Below are 23,980 nucleotides of genomic sequence, written 5' to 3' on the forward strand. Positions count from 1 at the left end.
TCTTAGCCTTAAACAAGGTAAGTAGATGAATTTAAGTTTTTTACTTAGATGAGTAGGTGCTTGGACTGCATCCACAACCATCCTGTTCTTTTGGTTTTGCAGACCTTATACTTGGATGATTTTTTTTTTTTAACAGTAAGAATGACTTTGTGTAATAGAGCATCCCTGCTGTGTCCTTTGTGATTGCTTCCTATTTCTGTTCTGAAAGGAAGATTTAGCAAATTGGACTTTAGGCTTAATACCCCTCAGAAGATAGCACCTCTATATTTTTCCCTGGCAACTATTTCAAAACTACTTAATATAGCATGAACCAACAATCATTAGCATTTGTTTTACTGTTACAATGTGTCTTCAAAATAAAATTGTTACACTCATTTAGTTTGAGATGTTTTACTGGCGGTTTTACCAGCCTTTATGAATTTTAACAACATGATTAATTTTAAGAGAAGAGACAATGATATACAACGAGAGACGCATGGTGTGGTTAGTTCAATGGAAACTCGCTGAATAGGTGACAAAGTAGCCTCATGAAAGTCAGTACTTCTGAAGCATTCCCAACTTTGGATGCATCCAGCTTCCTTGAGTTGTTTCCTGTAATTCTCTTAAAACATAGCTCCCCCTCCCGAGAGTTCCTCACAAATAATCTCAACATTTTCCTGCCATCCCTCCATTATACCCTAGAATAGGAGCATCTGGCTCCTGGCTTGAGCTGTAATATTTCTTGAAGAGGGTCTTTGAGGTTTCTACCCTTCCAAGTAATAACAGAGATTTCTGGTGTCAGACACTGCACATTTTATAGTTTTATCATTGCATATCTTACAGTTGATCCACAACTACTCTGTGTTTGTATTCATTGTGTACATTTTGATAAGTATATATGCATGGGATGTTCTGCAGAATCACTATAACCAAAATAAACACACATAACACCACTCAAAATTGCCAAATTCTTTCTCACTCTTTCCTTCCACTTTGTTCTGAGGGTTCTAACACTACATAATTTTAGTTGAGTCATAGAGTTTTTAATTTAAACAAGGTATTTGAGGAGTTTACAAATACTATTTTTATTATGTTATTCCTATAATGCATGGCTCCCTGTTAGACAATTAGCTTGTTATACACATTATGCTGAAGTTGTTGGTCGGTTTTGTTCTGATGTCTCTTTCAACATGATTCAAGAGAAAGGTAGCATTAAATACCACTTGTCATTTAGTCTCTGCAAATCAGTCTCTCTGATCTAAAAACATGGGCTTTTTTTTTCTTTTTTGCCTGTTACAAAGCCCCATGCCAACCCATGTGTTTCCTTCTAACTATTCTGTGTCATTTAAACCACCATATTCTCTCCTCTCACAGGCATGCTTCCTGTTCTCTTCCCACTCACTGGAAGTTGTTATTCTGTCTTTGTTCTCCCATGAGTTAACTTTGCTAAATCTTATTCAGTGGATTCCATCACTTCTTCCTTGAACTCAGGAATATGTTCAAGCCCTCTTTCTAAAAATAGTGGCATGCGCACCAATCCACAGCACTCTCCAGTTGAATTTTACACTTATGTAAGTGATTAACATCTTTAACACAATTATACTGTGAGTGACATGGGGGTGAAAAGTCAGGTCCACATTTGCTAATGAGTACCGTGCTATTATCTGTAACAGTGCTCACAAAGTGATGGGGATTCAATCAGTAATTGTTAAAGGGACATTTGAAGGTTGAAAATGTAAAAAAATATGTGTAGAGGTTAAGACATAAATTAAAATCTTTTGAAAATAGAGTGACTTTTGTTCCTTTTTGAAGCACTATGAATACAGCATGTGTGTCACTTGCTCTTTAAATTATTCTTTTATTGAAAGAAACAAGGAATGATGATGAGAGAGATGGCTGATGGTTCTTTTGAAGGCATGTCAGGAACTCTAAATGGCATGGTGATGCCTTTTAAACCATGCATGCATAAAATCCCAGAGTTTCAGAAGCAAAGACAGTAGGACAGTTGCTAAAACTTTAAAGTCAGCCTTGTTTACTTAACAATTTCCAGACTTACCACAGTTATTTAGCAAGATTATATTACCAAAAATGAATAAATAATAATAAAGAAAGAAAAAAGATTTTAAAAAAATCAATCAAACAAAAAGAAGGAAAAAAGGGTGGGAGTGGGAGGGAATGAGGGAGTGGGATACAGCTGGGATACAGAGTTAATAAAATGTAACTGATAAGAAAAAAAATAAAATTATATAAAAAAAAGAAGGAAAAAGACAAAGAAATTATTTTTGGTTGCCTACCAGAAAAATTTGCTAAGAACCTTTCTCTTAAAATAGCTCACACTGGCTCTTTGATCACCTCCCAATGAGAAGGGAAGAGGCTTACCAGGCCACAGAGGACGACAATGCAGCCACTCCTGATGAGACCTGATAGACTAGGATCAGAGGGAAGAAGAGGAGGACCTCCCCTATGAGTGGACTGGGGAAGGGGCATGGGAGGAACTGAGGGAGGAAGGTAGGACTGTAAAGCATTCCAACCAAGGGTTTTACTGTAGACCTTTTCTCAACCCTGCTGTTGATTGTTAAATGTAACATTCTGATCATGACTCTGAGTAAATGTGTCTTCTTCTTTTTTTTTTTATGTGCTGTGTACAGTTAGTCTACTCTGAAGCCATCTTGGTAAACTTCTCCAAAAGTGTGAAGTTAGAATTCTTTCAGAGTGGTGCCAAGTTACATTGAGGGTGGGGGCTACATCTGGGATACAGAGTGAATAAATTGTTATAAATAAAAAACTATTAAAAAAAGGAAAAAAAAAAGGAGACAAGAGAAAACAAAAAGGAAAATAGCTCAAACTGATTTCACCTTACAGACAAATCGAACAGGAAGTAAGTTAATAGCTCTTTCAACTGAAAAGTGATACAAAAAGTGAGGGAAGGCAGGAGCAATATTATCCACTTGTGATCTCCAGTATATACAATACCAACTTGCTGGGTAAGATGTGCCCACTGGCACACTGGTGTCCCCAATATAACAGGAGGAGCCAACCACTCTCTGCTTGGATTTGAGGCTGTTCCACAAGAATTTATACTTAATATACCCAATACTGTAAACCTGGTCAACAATCTACAGCAGTCACAAAATCTTAGACTTTAGGAATAATCTTAATAGTTTTGAATATCTAAGATGACACGAGTGAATTGCTCTCTAAATATTTACAGTCATGCCGTTAGAAAAATGGTATGTATATCCAGACTTAGCCTTAATCAGGCCAGCCTCCTTTTGTGATGAATTTCAGTGAATACAGAGATGCATGGCTATTCAAGGTGCTGGGAACGAGTGATGACTGAGTGATATATGTATATATATATATGTATATATATACACACATATATATATATACACATATATATATATATATATATATATATATATATATACTGACTAGGAAAAATGTTAAACACTGGTGATCCTGGCACATGTGAACCAAGAACCAGAAGATAATAGTTCAATGTTAACTTTTAAAACACCGTGATACCTCATCTCAAGGACAACAATTTCATGTTGAAATGCTTCATTTCTAGACAGATATGTTCCTGCAGCTAAGCTCTGTCACTTCTGAAATCTCTATGACAAGCTCCTCCTCTGTAAATTGGAGGGCATGGCACCTGTCAACAAAGATTAGTTACAAAATTAAGTGACTATGTTCAGCTAATGTTCTGTGGTGCGCATTGACATGCATAACATTACTTCTAACAGAAAACAAAAACAGGCAGACTTGCTCATGTTAGCTGACTATCCTGAGGAGTCATTGAGTAAAACTGTATTTGTTTAGCAACATATTAATAAAACACATTTTTATATGCACTATCTAATATGATCTACAGTGGACTGAAAGATGGATGGGAGAGAGCAAAGTGAAGGTAGGAGGACTTAGTACATTGATTCTTAAGTCAGAAGCCCCAAAGTCTTTACACAGGAACAGATGATGATATGACACACTTTCTAATCCTGTCAGTGTGAAGATTTAAGTATATGGACCCACAATGTGCGTCAACTCCATTTGAAACCCTGGCAAAGGGACTCAAGGCATTTCTTCATACCCATGTATTGTTTCTTAAATTCGATGAAATATATCATTTAATGGACAGAATAAAGGGGTTTAAAAGACAAAACCAACATCAAAGCCATGTAAGGATGCTGTCATTTTGGTGAGTTTGACAGAAAAAAAAAAAAACAACTTTCTATAATTTAAATGAAGACTTCATCTTTTTTTAAGGCATGATAGCATCCACTTTGAGGAAATAAGTTCATATCGCATAATTAATTTGCATTGTTTATGATAACAAAGTGATTTATATCCCAAACCGAGGTTAGAAACCTGTGTGGCCTTGATTTTAGGAACCATAGTATTCCTCTGTTTCCTTAATGACATAAAACTTAGATGAGAACTAAACATATAACTTACATACATATGTACAAAGCTAGCTTGCAATAAAGGGATTATTATGTGTTAGGCTTACCCAAGGCATTTGCTGACATATGAGTACTCAATCTGATAATTCTTTCTGTAAGTGACAGAACTGATAATTTACTTTGCATTTTCAAAATGACTTCCTCCTCGTTCTTAAAATGAACTAAGGTAACTCAAATGAAAAAAGAGTGAGAACATAATTACAAGTTAAGTGCTGTGGCAACTTATTCATTACTTTCATGAAGAGAAACATCTAGACAGAAAATAAGCTTAACTTCAAAAACAAACAGAAATTATCTTTTCAACAGAGCAATTAGAAAAGAATATAAATGCATAGACAAAAATAACAACTATGCTGCTAAACCACAACTATAATGAAGTGTGGGGGGGAGGCTATTCTAAAATATGTTTAAGTAGAATTAGTTTAGGAGGCTCTTACACAGTCTTCAGGTGGAAGAGAATTTCAGTTTATCCTCATATACATGATGGTAAGATTCCCTGTAGGAAACATAGTCTACAAAAGTTGTTGCCATGTCTATCGCCTTCTAAATAAAACAGGAGCTGGAGTTTCTCTTTCTATTTAAATTCAGACAGACACTTGCTAACAAATCTTACCACAAGTTCCAAAGCAGACTGGACTATATGAAACCAAGGTAGGAGGGACAAAGGCAGGAGGGAGAAGGAAATAGGGAGGGAGAAAAGAAAAAGAGAGCAAAGTTAAGAAAAGGAAGGAAAGAAAAAAAGGAAGGAAATAGAATGAAAATGTTCTCTTGTTAGATTGGCCTAATAATGCGGTGGATATCATTGACCCTGTATAACCACCAGCCTTTGCTTGACACATTGATTCTCCTGGGCTGAAGACTATATACTGCTCACTTAACCCTGGCCACGTGCTGTTCAACTTGCATATTTCCATAGGGGAAAAGCAACACAGACTAGATAATTTGTCTAAAACTTTTGGAATAATTGGTTTAAAAATAGAGGCCTAACACTATCAACATTGCAGATTGTTTTGCCTGTGGTAAAGCTTTGCATAATCTACGATATAATAATCTATCTCTAGGGTTTTCTAAGGAACATATTCTCACTCCTTGAATACCTGCTCGATGATTTTAGAGGGCAAGATCTTTATGTTTGGTAACAATGTCTGACCTATGCTCTCCACAAAAGTTGAGTAAATTAAGAAATTCACCTTTAATGAAATAAAATTGCCCTCCATAGACATATTTCCTATATGCACCAAGGTAAGATTTCCAGTACAACAACCAGTCTACAAATTATGTGCTCTGTCTGGTGCCTTCTAAATAAAATAGGACCTGGGGTTTCTCCATCGATTCAAATTTTGACAGCTGCTTGCTAACATATCCATTTTTTTTTTTCAATGCAGTTTATTCAGGAACCTTGAACAATCATCGGACCCCGGGGAAAGCCAGCCCACAGCTTAAATAGCCTCTGGGTAGCCAACCCAGGCGTGCCACAGGGGCAATGCAGATAGGTCCACATACATGGAAGCAAGCCAGATCGTCGGCCTTAGCCAAATGTGGAGTTGTTCTTGACAGAGAGCACTCACCATCGGGAAGGTGGAAGGCAGAAACCAGCTCCATCTTTAAGGCATAGCATTCCGCAGCTCTCTACAGTTCCCCCTTTTTGTTTTAGGCGCATCAGGCAAGAGTAGAGGTCTGATCTCTGATATTAGAAATAAATTGGGACTTTGTACCGATGTTCATTTAGGTGTCATCCACCCAAAGAGCATCAGACCCGTCCGATACCTTTTTCTCAGAGGCAGGACCTGGGGCTTCAACCCGCATGCAATCAGACATGCTCTTCTCTGGGTCCAAAGCGGCTGACCCTGAGTGCAGTGCTTAGCCTCGCATCCTGAGCGTATCATTTTAGCTTTTTATGGTATCCAACCATGCTTGGGGAGAATGTCCTGCTTCAATGGCTGTAAAGGCCTGAATGATCATGGCTGCATCACACTGTTGTGAGACTCTAATCTTGCACATATACCACAGGCAAACCAAGGAGACCAACACCAGAAGGCCTGCTAACACTCCCATGCCCGCCCATTCCTTCAGATGATTCATGGCTGCAGCAATCCATGTTGATAATCCTGTGGCTAGTCCTGCGTCCACTCCGGTAGAATTTACTGTGACAATGGCCACTCTCAGCTGCTCCATCTTAACCCACGGTGATTGTGCTTGCATTTTATTTTGGAGGATATTTTATTATCGTCAGTAAGCATTTCTCCTTTTCCCACAGAGCCCTGATAGAAATCTGTGAGAACTCTACCAATGATCAGAGGAGGTGAAAGGAACATGATAGGGTGTTTAAATAGGTGTTTTTAATTTTAAAAATTTAAAGAGGTGTTTTTACACTGAAAAAAAGCCATGCTTACTTATTAGAGATTGTTAGAAATGCCAGACGGTAGGAGGAATATAAAAAGGATATATGGAAGTCTGGCATCCCTAAATACAACATGGCCAGCTCCATTCATTAGAGACACTTCTAATCACATTCTATGATATGGAGGTTAAATGCTTACTGAATGCTTTTCTTCTACAGGTTTGGTTCATGACAGTCTACATGAGTCATGACACTCTATCATTTATCTGGTCTAGATATCTTCATTATCAGTTATAAAAAATTTTATAGTATAAATTATGAAAAAATCACAGAGACAGAAAGGGACATTCTTTTATTTTAAACCTACTGAAACAACTCCTCTCTTGAGTAAACACTCCCTCCACACAAACGGGTTATGGAATGTGTGACTGTCAATTTTGTATTATACTTCTTATTTATACACACATATTTACAGACATGTCCATGCTTATAATTGTTTAGTGTGCTTTGTTATACAAATTAAGAAATAAGAATAAATTCTGTGTCTTTATAATTTTAAAGATAATAATGGTGTCTTTATTTGATACCATTATTCTAAGATTGATATGTTTATTCATCCTCATATTTGACATTTTCTGATTATAGTAATGTTTTAAGAAATGGACTTGTTATTCCATCATGGAATTCTGGTTTCTTTTGTTTCTTTTATTTCAACTTTGACGTGTACATAATGCATTCTTTTGGGAAATGTTTATCCTACATTTTTCTGAGTGTGTAATGCTGGGAATACTTCTTAGAACATGAGTTTTGATAATCCAGGTCCATGTACTGCTACACCAAAAGCTCAGCAGAGGTACCATAACTACAAACCTACCATATTTGTTTCTTCTCTGAGCACTATCAAGTTTACAGAAGTCATGTGCTTTGCTTTCTGTCTATATCCACCCAGGAGGGAAATAAACAAATGTTCAAATCACCTATTTTGTCTGGGCTGTTTAATCCATGATCAGGACTCTAGAGATGTGCAATCCAATTTCCTACATGATTACACAAAGGTGGCAAAATAGCTACTGAACAATATATTACAGCATGAAAAGTTGCTATATGTAAGAGAAGATTGTGGTGGTTCTGTACTATTTACAAAACTGCCAAAGAGAAACATCAACATTTAAAGAAGAAAAGTTTGGTATTTTTCAAGTCTGTTTTTAGATGCTCACATTACTTTGGGATCTGTGACAGGAACCATGTCAGAGTAAAAGGAAAGCAGTTGATCTGTGCAGCTAGGGTGGCCTGCTTGGTTCCAAGGACACATAAAATGAACAAGCAAAGTCCCACATTACCTGTTGAGAGAATATCTCCAATCATCAAGATTTATGGCATTACTGTATGAATTAAAAGTTTCAGTGCCTTTCCATAATATGAAGTTGAATTTCATACTTTTAACAAGGAGCCCTATTAAAAAACACCCCAGATCTAGATTCTAACAGAGGGGAAAAAAATCTATGAGTACAGAGAAAGATAGTGTGTCCTTCAGGTGAGGTGCAAAGGAAGAATCAGGAAGAGGCAATTACATCATTAATGAAAAGATGCCTTTCCAATAGAACGATGATACATTACAATAATAATTTAAAAATATCAAAGAAACCAGTCCTGAGGAGACCTTATAGACTAGGGTCAGATGGAAGAGGAGGAGGACATCCCCTACCATTGGACTGGGGGAGGGGCATAGGAGAAGAAGAGGGAGGGAGGGTGGGATTGGGAGGGGATGGGAGAAGGGGCTACAGCTGGGATAAAAAGTGAATAAACTGTAATTAATAAAGTAAAAGAAAAAAGAAAAAATCTTTTATATTGCTATAAATGAACTCTCTGCGGTTACAAGAATATATAGTGTCACCAAGCACAGTCACATACCATAGACCTATAGAAGCACAATTAAATCAGGTGCTGTGCCACTATCATTCAACATTGGGAGGACACTACTACAAAACACATGCTTCATTATATGAATCACAATATTAAACTATCCATTCCTTGATGAATTTTTAATACAACAAAATAACTTCTGCATGCATGGTCTGGTAAATTAATGTATATGCAGAAATACAATTTCAGTCATGATTGAAAAAGCCAAGTGAAAATCTGACAATCACAAATCCAATTTGATTTTATTTAATCAAAGAACTTGCTTATATTTGATCATTTGATGAAAACTGACAGTTAACTGTTTTCAAAGCACCACAATTTAAACAGCAGTTCTAGGCGTGATAATAAAGGCCAACTATTGCCTTCTAATTTAGCAATATTTAGAGAAAAAATATTAGTGTTCACTGCAGATAAAACTATGGGTTGTTCAGTACCTAGAAATGTTTTATTTTCAAAGAGAACATATGCTTGTCAACTTCAGTTGTAAGATAGATTTGAGTAGGTTATATCCATACATGGTCCTTGGTTGAATGTCAGTCTCAGAAAGGACCCTGTGCCCAGATATATTTGGTCTTTGTGGAGCTCCTATCCTTTCCCCATCAGACTAACTCCCCTTCTTTCTTATGATTCCCTGTACTCTGCCAAAGGTTTGGTCATGAGTCTTTGCTTTGAAAACACTGCTAGTTAGAGTCTTTCAGATGCGCTCAGTAGACTCCTGTCATATGTTCAATGCACATCCCATCTGTCTTTCTAAACGAGGATTGATCATCTTAACCCATGTCCGCTCAATTGGTTATCTTTTTTTAGGTGTATAGATTTCATTATGTTTATCATATCTTAGCCTGTGGTAGCTCAGTAACCAATTCGTTTCCCAAAGTGAGGGGAACAAGGACTATTTCTAACAGGAACTCAATGACTGGCTCTTTGGTCTCCCCACCCCTGAAGGGAGGAGCAGTCCTGTTAGGCCACAGAGGAGGGCTTTGCAGCCAGTCCTGAAGATACCTGATAAAACAGGAACAGATGAATGGGGAGGAGGTCCCCCCATCAGTGGACTTGGAAAGGGGCACGGTGGAGATGAGGGAGGGAGGGAAGGACTGGGAGGGAATGAGGGATCAGGACACGGCTGGGATACAGAGTTAATAAAATGTAAGTGATAAAAAAATAAAAAAAATAAAGTAATAAAAAAAAGATAGATTTGAGTAGATGTTTTCACAGGTTGAAAGGTAGCTTGACTATTCTGAACTGGAGAAGTTCATTCTTTACCTTTAGATTTACCTCTTTTTTTCTCCTACTTATGTGTAAAGATGAACAGAGGGCATATGATATTAATTTATTTTAAAGTTTTAAAAGTAATTTAGCTTTTTTTTAATGAGTTCTAACAAGGATAATCGTCATAGATTTCAGGAAGATTCCATTCCACAATGAACTTCATAGAAAAATAGAACATAGAAAAAATAACATAACATTTAGGCCCTTAATAATTTTAACTGAGAGAATTCTAAGTAATGGCATCTATTCCCATACTTCCTGGATTCCCTGAATTCTAGAATTTACATTCATCTCTTAAATAAGAAATCTTAGCTGGAGGTCTTTCCATGTACTGAACATGGGGTCTACAACTGTGTTACAAATCACGAATCCCAGCATGGGAACAGGATCAGCATTCTCAAATAACCTTCACTAAGCAGTCAATGAGTTCCAGCATAATAAGCATCATGAGTAAAATATTTAATTAAACAGCACGTGCCTGTCTTTGACTATGAGGCATATAGGTGATACCTGCCTAAAATATATGGCAATATAGGAAAAAATAATGAATTAAAAATACCAAGTCAACTCTACTAGAAGGAAGTTAATCCATGGGAACTATTGTTTGGTATCCAAAGGGGATGATCTGAGTTTGAAACCTAGCACCAATTTAAAAAGCCGTCATGTCTTCTAACCAAAATTAGCCCAGGGCCAGACAGACTGCTTTAGTACCAAATTCTACTAGACTATTAAAGAAGAGTTATTCCAATACTGCTCAAGATATTCTAGAAAACATAAAGAGAAGAAAAAGAAATATTGCCCAATTCATTTTATGCTGTCATAGTTACCCTAATCACATTAAGACTCAACAAGAAAAAGAGAATTACAAATTTTCTTTCCAAACATAGATAAAAATACATCAATAAAATACTTGCAAACCGAATCCAAAAACACATCAAAAGCATCAAAAACCATGATCAAGTAGGCTTCATCTCAGAGGTACAGCGATGGTTCAATATATGAAAATCAGTAAAGTAATCCACAATATAAACAAATTGAAAGAAAAGCCAACATATGCTCATTAAAAGCATGAAAAGGCCTTTGAAAATCCAATACCACTTCACGGTAAAAGTCCTGAAGAGCTTAGGGAAACAAGGACGATAGTTCAATGTAGTAAAGGCAGTTTACAACAAACCTTTAACCAACATCATATTAAAAGGAGAGAAACTCAAAGCAATTCTAACAAAATTAGGAACAAGACATGAATCTCTCGAAAGGGGAAATAAAATGGATTCTTTTGGTGAACTTGGAGTGTGTGAGAACTGGAGCAGGAGGAATAAGGTTGGTAGGGAGATGAGATGGAGAGAGAGTGCAAGTAGAGATGGTTGGAATTGGGGAGCATTTGAAGTTCATTGTGGAATGGAATCTTCCTGAAATCTATGACGATTATCCTTGTTAGAACTCGTAAAAATGGGAGATACAGAGTCTGAAGTAACCATTTCTTGAAGGCAGGAAATACCCACCTAGTGATGGGTCTGGTATTGCATTCAGTCCAGTTGTTGACTGAGAGAGTCCTGTGGAGATCACCAAATAACCCAAGCCTATACTAAGACAGAGGGTTGCTCTATGCAAACTGACAGAAAGGCCCCATTTCCAAAGACAATATCCACACAGATCATTAAGTGTCAATAGGTCAAGCTCATGCCTGCCTGGAGTTTTCACCCCTATGTTCTAGTCTGTTTAGTATGAGAAGTTACTCAGCAGGCTATCGAAAGAGAAAAGTGTCCATCCTGTTTTTCCATCAAAATGAGAATTAAACATCTTCCCTCCAGTACTCCTTGTTGTTTCGCTTTTTTAGGGCTATGGATTTTAGTATGTTTTTACTATATTATATGGCCAATACCCACTTTTAAGTGAGTATATAACATGCTTGCCTTTCTACTTCTGGTGTACTTCACTCAGGATGATCTTCTCTAGTTCCATACATTTGCCTGTACATTTCATGATTTTCTTGTTTTTAATAGCTGAATAAATGGTCCATTGTGTAAATGTACCACAATTTCTGTAGTGATTCCTCAGTTGAGGGACATCTAGGTTGTTTCCAGATTCAGGCTATTATGAATAAAACTGCTATAAACATAGTTGAGCAAATGTCTGAGTTTAGACATGGACCTCTTTGTCTCCCTCCCCTGCCCCCCCCGTGTGTGTGTGTGTGTGTGTGTGTGTGTGTACAGAAATGTGACTTGGAGATTTTCTATTTTAATCAGAACATCTTTATATTAATGTTCTCTTTTGATAGTCTTAGACTTCATTCTTTGCTTTCTTTCAACATCTACGTCAGACACTTAGCTACTCTTAATAATGACCCCTCCCTATCACTGCCCATTGCAATTTTAGAAGGTTGACTTTCCTCCACCAATTCTAGTTAGAAGAGATTTGCCTATGATCTTTATAGACCCTCAATTTTACTATGACTTAATGTATGCTAGGTGTGTTTTTTGTTTTTTGTTTTTTGTTTTCCCATAGATAATGTGTTTCCAACAGAATGAAATAGCCTCTTTCTACCAGTGTTCCTCAGGTGAAAGTTATTGAACTCAGTGAGCTCAGAAAAACAGTGAGTAGTTTCCAATCTGTTATATAAGGAGAGGTGATCTTTTCTCAATATCTACAACTCTGATATTTCAAGTGACCTCTAGATAGTCAAGAGGACAATGATATATTAGTAATTTGTATATTATTATTCTTATAATTTCAACAATGAGAATACTTACTACAGGATTCAATTCCAAAGACTTTGATCCCATGGTTAATGAGAGTTCTGCTACACAAATATGGATATCATTTTGAAGGAGGCAGATTTAGCAACAAAACATCAGAACAGTTGGTGATATATTCTCTGGTAGTAATATTGACAAACTCGTAAGAACCCAAAGAGAAAGGCACCCCATGCTTGTTAGACTTAAGGACGTCTACAAAGTCATCAAAAGTAAAGAGCTCCCAAAATGATACAATTAATATGTATACATGAAATAATGAAGGGAGAATTGATATATATATATATATATATATATGTACATATAATTTATATATAATATGCATACATATATCTATATATTTGCAGTTGTACTTTTGAAATGAAGCTTTAACCACATGTGTCCTGATAAACTTCATTGTCAACCTGCCCTAAATTAGAATCGCCTGTTATACAATTTGACAGTTATTAGGACCACTGCAGAATTGTCTTGGTTTTATTCAATATGAGAAGACCCACCCTAATGGGGAACAACCCTTTCTGGTAGTAGCCTAAATATAAAGAACATTGCATGGGAAGATTATTGGCCTTTATTCCATTTGGCTTCTCTCTTGACACTATGTTTATTTTACCTGTTGCTCTTAGTGCTGATTTCTTTGCTAATATGGAAACCAGAGTTTCCAGGCTTTCATCTTTGATGGTAGACCAGAAATTCTCCAGAATTTTTAAGCTAGACTGGCAACATTGAGACACCCAGTCTTATCAACTGAGAAATTACCAGGTTCTTGGCTTCTACAGTGTAACACTACCACAGTGGAACTACAGTGATGACTGATGTACTCAGCTTCAATCAACTGAGCAACTTGATTCTCAGCCTCTTAAGTGTGACAGAGCTTACTTCCTATTTCACTATAACTTCATTCAATATTATATCTTAATGTTTTTTTTCCTCTGGAAAATACTGAAGAATACAGATAGGAAACTATAGAAATAAAATGGTATATGTTGCATGAGGTCCTCAGTAAACAGAAACAGTGCTCATCAGAATAAGTAAATCAAAAGGCAAGCTTTGCTCATTTGGAAAATGTGTAGAATTAATTGGGAATGAATGCACTTGCTAACAGTTGGATGTTTTAGAAATATTCATGAATGATATTAAGACTTACAATCATAATAGACTAAGCCTGAGAAAGGTGACACATTGTAAGAGCTTCTGATGACATCATACTAACTGTGGCTGAGAGAAAGTTATATTTCCATTCTGAATTACACTTTGGTTACAAAAGCTATTGTGGGTTGCTTATAAAATATTCTCCACTGGCTCTTGTTTGAAAACTTGTTTTCAGTGAGCACTACCATCTTCTTTTCTTAACAGTAGCACCTTTAGAAAGAAAGGGCCTATCTAGAAATATGACAGTAGGGTGAGGCTTTGAGGATCACACCTGAACCCTGGTCTATTTCCTGCCCTCTTCTTTCTGTTGCACAGTGATGTGTACAGTCTCTGCCTCCCATTACCATGACTGAGTGTCCCCACCCTACATTGCTCTCAATAATGCACTGAAACCATGTGTCAAAACAAATCTTTCCTTTGTTTCTGTCATTACAGTCACAAAGAGAGAAAAGTAACAAATACACATATTAAAAGATCAAGGACAATGCATGGAGAGGATCTAAAACCCAAGCTTAGATGTAGCTCACAGACTCAGTCTCCAAGTGGGGTCCCTAGTAAGGGGAGCAGGGGCTTTCTCTGGCATGAACTCAGTGGCTGGCTCTCTGATCACCTCCCCCTGTGGGGGTGCAGCCTTGCTAGTCCACAGAGAGAGACAATGCAACCAGTCCTGATAAGACCTAATAGGGTAGGGTCAGAGAGAAGGGGAAGAGGTCCTCCCTTATCAGTGGACTAGGGGAGGTGCACAGAGGAAGAAGAAAGAGGGAGGGTTGGATTGGGAGGAGACGAGAGGGGGCCACAGCCGGGATACAAACTGACTAAATTGTAATAAATGATAATAATTTAACAAAGAAAAAAATCCAATGTGCCAGAAAAAAAAATTAATGGTCTTTGACCTGGGCTTTGGGAAGAACTCAGTCCTCTCTGTAAGTAGACGTCATTCTAAAAATCCCAATGTGCCTGTCAGTCCGTTCCAATAAAAGCTGGTGATAGTTCCTAGGATTTATGTTCCAGCTTCTATGTTTATCAGGTCTCAGTTCATTTTATGACATTATTAAATCTGCTATGTACTGGAATACATATGGTACTCCTGCAAGTGCCACTATGATTTTTCTCCATTTGTTTCAGAGTTCTTGCAGAAACACCCACCCTGTTTCTGCCAATCCATACTTACTCTAACTAAAGTACTTACTATTACTGATGAAACATTTTTTGAGGCAGACTAATTATCATTCTAATTTGAGAAAGAAAATGCCCGATAGCATCTGAGCTGATCAGAATGTGAAAAATTCTAAAGCTATCAAGTAGAGGGGAAAGGACAGGTCATTAGGCACTCTACATTTAGAATGCACACCTCTCTTCACATCCTCTGCTTTTTTCTTGCCTTTTTTTTTTTTTTTTTTTATAAATTTACTTTAACTCCACGCCGTCTGTTCCTTGCTGAGAGGCACCAGCCGAAGGGTGAAACTGAATCAGAAGATGAGACTCACTTGTACTGTGTGGACATCAGTGTCTTTCAGGATTTTCAGTGGTATTTATGTGAATATAGAGATATATATGTAGGGTGCTAAGACAATATTTTAAAGCATACTGGAAAGGATCAGAGTACTCTGTGTGAGTGTGTGTGTGTGTGTGTGTGTGTGTGTGTGTGTATGTGTGTGTAAATGCACATGAAGAAGCCAGATCAGGGTACTGAGGAATCCCATCCTATAACACTCCTCTACCCTATTTCACTATGACAGGGACTGCCACTGAACCTGTATCTCCCTCCCTCTCTCTGCCCCATGACACAGTACAGAGGTTTCAAGGGCACACAAAACCACCACTTAGGCCTGCCCTGCTTTTGTTGTGGTTCTGGGATTTTAATTAAGACCCTCATACTTTCACGACCAGTACAATTACCAAATAAATGATCCCTCTAATATCTACATTTTCAAAGTTTTTAATGTGTTCATTATTCTGGTTCTGGTCTTGACTTTGTGACTTTACCTTGGCCCTTAAAGAGATCTCATTCTTAGCAAATTGATGATGATAATAATAAAATAATAGTAGTAGTGGTAGTAGAAATATAAAATATTATTTTGGTGCTTGCTTCTCCCTAGTTCCTAAAAATAGTTTTTCTATAAATTATATTCAAGGAATATTGTAACTGAGTTATTACCTCATGAAGATTCTGTGAAGTTTATCTCACCACCTTTTTGGACACATCACTCCCCTGTTTGAAAGTTATTAAGGGCTTGAGATTGTGATTCTTCCCGGCTTGTTTTCTGGGCACTCCATAATCACAGAAACACTGGGGTAATGATCCCTCTGTCCTCAATAATAGTCAGCCCACACTCAACGACTGGTGAAAGAATGTAAAACTGTATGTTATTTGATTGAAAGAGGACGAATTCAGGTATAATTTCTCCGTCAAAGCTCTGTTAGAGGTTATGCTGTACCTGAAATTTTTACGTGAAATCTCAACTTTATTTGATTTCATCCTTCCTCCTCCAGTGTTTTCCATCCTCTTAGACTTAGTAGTCCATGCTGTGGCAATTTCTTTAATGTATATCAGCTGCTTAGGATTTTTTTTTTGTCCAGGCTCTGGTTCTAAAAAAATAAATAAATAAAAACAAAAACTCATAATTCACCAGGGAAAATTATCAAAAATCAGAGTCCATGTCAGAGACTGCCCCTGCTCCCGTTACTAGAGAACCCACATGAAGCCTGACCTGACCATCTGCCGTATCTGTGTACAGTGCCTAGGTCTGGTCCATGGATGGCCCTTGGTTAATGCTCCAATCTCTGCCAGCTCCTTTGTGCCCTAGATGATTGGCTGATGGTCTTCTTGTGGAGCTCTTGTCACCTCCAGTTCCTTCCATTCATCCCTCCACTTTTCTACAAATCTCCATGTGCTTTGCCAAATGTTTGGCTGTGAGTCTCTGCATCTGTTTGGATCCAGGGCTGGGTGTAGCCTCTCAGAGGACAGTTATGCTAGGCTCCTGTCTGGAGGCAAAGCAGAATATTGTTAATAGTGTCAGGGGTTGGCCATGAGGTGGTTTTTCAGGTTGGATCAGTCATTGGTTTGATATTCCCTCAGTCTCTGCTCTATATTTATCTCCGCACCTTTTCTTGGCAGGGTATATTTTGGGCCCAAGTTTTTGTAGGTGGACTAGTGTTTTCCTCCCTTCACTGGGAGTCCTGACTAGACAGAGTGAACCTATTTAGTCTCAATGACCCCTGCTAATAAGTTAGAATTATTCCCATACCCTCCCAGAAGGCTATCCTGTCTTCAGTTTGTCCAAGTGATACCCCTGCCCACAGTTTCTTTTCTCTCTGCAGGCCTTGTGTCCTCCTGCCCCTACTCTACCCAGATGTGATCCCCACTCTCATTTCTTTCTGCATTCCTTTCCCTACCTTATTCCCTCTCTTCAACCACTTCTGTTGTCTCTTTTGTATCCTCTTCTGAGTGAGTTTTAGATATCCTCCCTTCTTTGGGTCTGTGATTTTTCAGTACGTTTATCCTGTACTATATGACTAAAATCTGCTTGTGAGTGAGTACATACCATGTGTGTCTTTCTGGGTCTGGGTTTCCTCATTCAGGATGATATTGTCTAGTTCCATCCATTTGCCCATAAATTTCATGGTTTCCTTGTTTTTAATAGCTGAGTAGTATTCCATTGTATAAATGAACCACATTCTTTTATCCATTCTTTATATGAGGGACATCTAGCTTGTTTCCAGATTCTGGCTATTATGAGTAAAGCTACTATGAACATAGCTGAACAAGTGGCCTTGTTGTATGGTAGAGAATCTTTTGGGTATATAACCAACAGTGATATAGCTGGGTCTTGAGGTAGAGCTATTCCCAGATTTCTGAGAAAGCATCAGATTGATTTTCAAATTAGACTTCTATGAGACTTTATTAGGAAGTTGAAAATGAATGCATTGCTAAAGTACAATATTTGGAAGCAAAACTTACTCAATTCTAGAGGCAATTATTAAATATCTCAGAACTTATCAGTGGATTGAAAGACAATTGTGAATAGGAAAGCAGAAAAGCAATCAATCCAGTTTAGAAAGATTCCTGTAACCTCAGGGAACCATCCAAGAGGAAGTCAGGGAGAAAATGGCCTAGTCTTCACCTTAAGTCCTGCAGAGAACAAAAGCAGGGATGGAAATGACTGTTTTTGACACTACCTGTTTAACCCAACCTCATCACTCTCAAGACAGAGCACTAAGCAAGAGAGACTATATTTGTTTGTATCCTATAATTGTCAGCAAGGTGCTTGAGTAATGTAAAAAATGAAGAAGATAATCTAAGAAAAAAAAATAACTGAAAGGTCAGTGCCCCCTAGCTCTGAAAATTTATTTCTTGGAGGATGCAAATTTAAAGCAAGTTTTATTAAATATTAAATACTGACTAAGCGATGGAATTGATTAGGACTATTTTATGGAATTTGCCAGCTAGAATGACCTGCAAATCTATTTTTGCCCCCATGACTACATTGGTGCTATTTTTGAAGCCCTTCACTTTTACAGTATAAATTCTAGTTTTTTAATCATTGTGATAAAAGTCTTTCAGTTATCACTATTCTTATTCTTATTAATTTTTTTTAAGTTCAAGCTGCCTCAGATAAAATTCCTGCACAATTGCAGCAGCAGACCATCCCATCTACTTGTTTTTGCGAGAATACTATCAGAATTATTTCATGGAGCTTTAATTGTATTTTCTGTGTCCTAATTTGTCTGCATGTATAAAACAAAGACAAAAAAAACAACAACATATGATTTGCAGCCAGGCTGTTAAAAAAATATATATATTCCAAGCTAAGCTGTAGCTTGCTTTCTCTGTAGGCTCAGTGAAGTCTATTTCACTATAAGTTAACAACCTAGAGCCCTGCAGGGCTATTTCAGTAACTAAATGTATTCATGATTGAAGCTTATAATGATGCGCTGATCACAGGTTGGCAGCTGGGATGAATGGTAAATGCCTGGCCATTTACATTTTCTTCTGAAAAAATTGAGCACATTCATTGGGTCATTTCATACACATTAACTACTATCTCCACCAGTACACCCATCAATGTACACAGGCTCTGTCATTGAAACATCCAATCTGAATATGCATTTTGGAACAAAAACGCACATTAGGAAGACTGGCACGACACCGATTGGACTCTATACAGCACAACCGTCCACACTAAGCATATAGTTACTGTGACTCTCAAAAGGAAGTAGCTAGCATTGACAAATTCCTGAGAATAGTCCTACTAGAATATTTTGATCCAACACAAGTGTGACTCTTCTTGGGAAGTCTAAAGATCTAAAGAACAATGTTTTGTCAACAACAGATGTTTTCATGCTTTTTTTAACTAAGCAATATATTTTTGAAATGACTTTTCTTTTATCAGGATGTCTTAACAATTTATGGAAATTTAGTTTCATGTTGGTAAAACATCAAACACAATGTGATACCCTGACAAGAAAACATATATAAATGAAAAGTTAGACTGGACCTATTTTGTATCAAGATTGAGGATATAGTTTTAGATTGTCTGATTTTCTTTTCAGTGAAATATAAATCTACATGTGTTTATAATAAACATTTCAGGCTGTTTTAATCCACCTATAATATGTAAGATTTGAAACAGAGGTTATATAGAGAGACTATAGGCAAAAGAAAAATAGAAACAAACAGAAAACAATTTGTAATCATTTAATGTGGTGCACTGCCCCTACTCCAAAGTAATAGACAGTTGAAAATAGTGATGGATATTCCATTTCTCTCACTGTTCAGTTATGAAAAAAATTTATTTGGTTGCTCCATTTTTCAACATTATGCTAATGGAATGCAAATAGAAGTGGTAGAAAGGAAATCAGAATGGCAAAATGAGACTTTCTGCTGGGATCAACACTTCAGAAAAAATTCCTTGGTACAAATCTCATTTTCTGTGTGAAGCAAGAAGGTTAAAGTTTGTATTTAATCATGGATTGGACTTGCTACGGCTCTGGAAAGTCATCATAAAGCACTGCTAGTATGTGCACATTTGTGGACCGGATAGTAGCATAAGATTCAATTTTCCACCTTTTGCAGTTCAAAACAGCAACACATATTTTGTTGAAAAAAAGAAGTGATATTTATAAATTCTCCAAAAATAATATTTCTAGTTGATAATATACAGCTGTATTACAATCTCAATTCTCAGCTTTCCAAAGTAAATGACCAAAAACTATTAAATAAAAAAAAATGTGACTTAAAAAACAGAGACGATTTATTAAAAAAAAAATAGATAACCAGGATTCAGGTATATTGACGTTTGTATTTAAGTCCTAGCACTTGGGAAAATGAGGCAGGAGGATTACTGTGAGTTTGTGTCTAGTAAGAACCACAGAAAAAAGTCTCAAATGCCCCCAACGGTAAATAGCAATATGTCGAGAGGAAATTTAAGGGAGACAGCATGCAAATTGTTCAACATCCAGTTTTCCAAGCACTAAATTGAACAGCAATCAAATCAATAAAGTTAAGTTTGGTTCCTCTATGAGATGAACTTAGTAGAACTTCATTTTAGCAATGCAGTGTTATTTCAAATCCTGTGAAAACAGTTATGCCACCCTAACAGTCACAGATACATGGATACATGGACACAAGTCAGGAAGAAGAACAAAGAAATCCAGAGAATTGTTGGCAAGAGCAGGAAGGTGAAAAGAACAAGCACAGGGGAGATGGACAGTTCTTTAAGTAAAGTGTTTCTATGGATATCAGGGAGAAATTTGGACAAAACTGGAATCACCCAGGGCTGAAGAGATGGCTCAGAGGTTAAGAACACAGGCTGTTCTTCTAAAGGTCCTGAGTTCAATTCCTAGTAACCACTGGGTGGCTTCTAGTGAGCAGCAATCAAAAAGGAGGAAATCCTGAAATTTGCAGGCAAATGGTGGGATCTAGAAAAGATCATTCTGAGTGAAATATATATACTCACTTATATAGACTTATAAGATATGATAAATATAATGAAATCTGTACACCTAAAAAAGATAATCAAGAGAGTGGACATGGGGTAAGATGATCAATCCTCGTTTGGGTCAGCTGCTTTGGACCCAGAGAAGAGCATGTCTGATTGCATGCGGTCTGAGAAAAAGGTATCAGACGGGTCTGATGCTCTTTGGGTGGATGACACCTAAATGAACATCGGTACAAAGTCCCAATTTATTTCTAATATCAGAGATCAGACCTCTACTCTTGCCTGATGCGTCTAAAACAAAAAGGGGGAACTGTAGAGAGCTGCGTAATGCCGCGCCTTAAAGATAGAGCTGGTTTCCGCCTTCCACCTTCCCGATGGTGAGTGCTCTCTGTCACGAACAACTCCACATATGGCTAAGGCTGAGGATCTGGCTTGCTTCCATGTATGTGGACCTATCTGCATTGCCCACGAGGCACGCTGGGGTTGGCTACCCAAAGGCTATTTAAGCTGTGGGCTGGCTTTTCCCAGGGTCAGAAGATTGTTCAAGGTTCCTGAATAAACTGCATTGAGAAGAACAAAAAAAAAAAGATCAGAAAGAAGGAGAGGAGGACCTCCCCTATCAGTGGACTTGGGGAGAGGCATGCATGCAGAAAGGAGGGGAGGGTGGGACCGGGAGGGGAGGAGGGAGGGGCTTATGGGGGGATACAAAAGGAATAAAGTGTAATTAATAAAAGTTAAATAAAAAATTAAAAAAAAGAAAGAAAGACAGATGGGATGTGCATTGAATGTATGACAGGAGTCTACTGAGTGCATCTGAAAGACTCTAACTAGCAGTGTTGTCAAAGCAAAGACTCATGACCAAACCTTCGGCAGAGTACAGGGAATCATAAGAAAGAAGGGGAGTTAGTCTGATGGGATAGGAGCTCCACAAGGACCAAATATATCTGGGCACAGCGGTCTTTTCTGAGACTGACATTCAACCAAGGACCATGTATGGATATAACCTAGATCCTCTGCTCAGATGTAGCCTGTGGTAGCTCAGTAACCAATTGGTTTCCCAAAGCAAGGGGAACAAGGACTATTTCTAACAGGAACTCAATGACTGGCTCTTTGGTCTCCCCACCCCCGAAGGGAGGAGCAGTCCTGTTAGGCCACAGAGGAGGGCTTTATAGCCAGTCCTGAATTACCTGATAAAACAGGATCAGATGAATGGGGAGGAAGTCCCCCCCATCAGTGGACTTGGAAAGGGGCATGGTGGAGATGAGGGAATGAGGGAGCAGGACACGGCTGGGATACAGAGTTAATAAAATGTAACTGATAAGAAAAAAATAAAATTAAAAAAAAAACTGGAATCACTGTAATTAGATTGATGGAACAATCCCAAGGTTTAAGCCAAATCTTAATTCAGTTACAAATACAAACCTTCATGATAACTAACCTAGTCGGATCCCAGAATATTATATTTTATCTTCTGTAAGAGAAGCTCACAACTTATTCTTATGTAAAAATTGAAGACAGCAATAGCAATCACATATCTGTTGGCATGTGTATGTATAAATATTTTTTTGGCTTTCTACAAAGAAGGATCCCAAAAAATTACTGGAGAAATACGTGGGTTTGGATTTATAAATCAAAAATTATCTTTAAACAATTACTTGATAAGGCAGCTTCTTGCTACTGATAAGGTAAGGGATATTATAGAGGCAAAGGCTGCTTTCCTTTACTACTGAAGAATCCCAATCTTAATGGGCCACATTAAATTATTATAAATTATTTGTTTTCTCTTGAATCTATAGCTACTCCATATCCCTTCTTTCCGATCTTAAATATTCTAGGAGGTTTAAAACAGCCTGCAATATTTATTATCATTATGTGTGAACTCATGTGTCACTGAAAAGTTTTCACAGGACATAATTACCTATTACCTACTAAAAGAGCACCTACTGAGAAAAGTTTTATGAAAACTAAAGGTGCATGACAATGCAGACAGTCCAGATGACACCTGATAGGCCAGGGTAGATGGAAGGGGAAGAGGAGCTCCCCTATCAGTGGACTGGGGGAAGCTCATGAGAGTAGAAGATGGAGGAAGGGTGGGATTGGGATGGAAAGAGGGAGGGGGCTACTGCTGAGATAAAAAAAATGAATAAATTGTAATTAATAAAAAATAAAATACATGAAAAAAGGGAAATGTGACATCTACTGAGATCTAGATGTCAAAAGCAAGCATATTTTTGGGCTCTCAGAGATTGGAAAATATAGAGAAAGAGCATGATCCTCTCCTTTGCTCAGATTAGCTGTGTGCCTATAATACCTCAATACACACTTGTTTGAAAGTGTATTGACCATATGATATGTTGACGCCTCAGTATTTATGAAATGAAAAGCAAATCCTGCTTTATCTTAAGTGCTGAAGAAATGATCAAACTTATCACTGAGATACCTGTCTCTATCCCATTCTTATTTCTGTGTTGTCCAGTTGAGTTTGAATTGAAACATTAGGACAGCAACTTGACAGGCAAGGAAAATAACCACCATGACTAATGAAGATATCTCTTTTGGCTTTCTGTGACATTAATACAAATATTATAGATTCCTAAATCTGGAGCATACATGTTCTATTTATTTAATTATGAAGACACAGAACTAAATTTGGAACCACCAAGGCTGTTTGTATAGACTTTTGTAAATCTAATTAGTTGGCATTTCTAGTTGATGACTTCAAGTTGTACAAACTCTAATTCAAGTCATCTTTCAAGCAAAGAAAACTCATTTTGATTCTACAGTTTGACAGAGGTTCTGAACCTGTGTTGACCCTGATGAGAATAACAGGCAAGAGCCGGGCACACAGTGTAAGAAACAGCAGGCACCAGTGAGCTAACTCTTAGAGTAATGAACCATGGATGAGAGAATCTTCCAATTCCTTTGGGAAACTTCTAAAAATAGAACCTTTGCTGAATTTAAGTAAGATAAAGATTTGAAAATACAGAAACCATGAAGTACATATAAAAATTTAAGACGTTTAAAATGAATCAAAGTTCCAAAGGTGAAAAGATTGATTTTTGAAGACCATTTTACTCAATTGAAAGTGACAACAAAATCCATGTTTGTGTGGAGTGTTACAGCTAAAAAGACCCTTAGGAAAACTGTTCATACCCTGAC

Source organism: Meriones unguiculatus, chromosome 10 (assembly GCF_030254825.1).
Source record: "Meriones unguiculatus strain TT.TT164.6M chromosome 10, Bangor_MerUng_6.1, whole genome shotgun sequence".
Taxonomy (NCBI): domain Eukaryota; kingdom Metazoa; phylum Chordata; class Mammalia; order Rodentia; family Muridae; genus Meriones; species Meriones unguiculatus.